The sequence below is a fragment of the Etheostoma spectabile genome, chromosome 13, assembly GCF_008692095.1.
Source record: "Etheostoma spectabile isolate EspeVRDwgs_2016 chromosome 13, UIUC_Espe_1.0, whole genome shotgun sequence".
Classification (NCBI taxonomy): domain Eukaryota; kingdom Metazoa; phylum Chordata; class Actinopteri; order Perciformes; family Percidae; genus Etheostoma; species Etheostoma spectabile.
In genome coordinates, this window is record NC_045745.1 from 7,414,259 (window position 1) to 7,414,656 (window position 398).

At 32.7% G+C, this 398-nt stretch overlaps 1 long non-coding RNA gene across 1 annotated transcript in view; it reads left to right on the forward strand.

The window, feature by feature from the left end:
* The first annotated feature begins 267 nt into the window (after positions 1-267).
* Positions 268-398, forward strand: part of LOC116700551 (uncharacterized) — a 292-nt gene continuing 161 nt past the window's right edge. The window contains exon 1 of the long non-coding RNA XR_004334683.1: positions 268-374. This is a non-coding gene — a long non-coding RNA (uncharacterized LOC116700551). The remainder of the gene's footprint in view (positions 375-398) is intronic.

Sequence of the window (398 nt, forward strand, 5' to 3'; positions counted from 1 at the left end):
ATATTTAGATTTAACATTTAGATTTAGATTTGACATTTAGATTTAGATTTAGCATTTGATTTAACATTTAACATTTAGGTGTAACATTTAATATTGGGATTTAACTATTTAAAATATTTCCAAGTTGACAAATATTGTTGTAAATGTGCAAGAAAGTGACCCTCAAAATTTCATACCAGTTTTTTAAACATTATTTAAAGCTAAATGTGACAAAATGTTGCTGTTATTTTCAGCGTGGGCAGCTTTACAAACGGCGCCCCATAGAAGAATGGGACAATTGGGTTTAGGTAAAGAAGATCGGGACAGTTGGGTTCCAGAAAAGAAGATCGGAACAGTTGGGTTTAGGAAAATCAGAACGGGACAGTTGGGTTTAGGTAAAGAAGATCGGGACAGTTTTA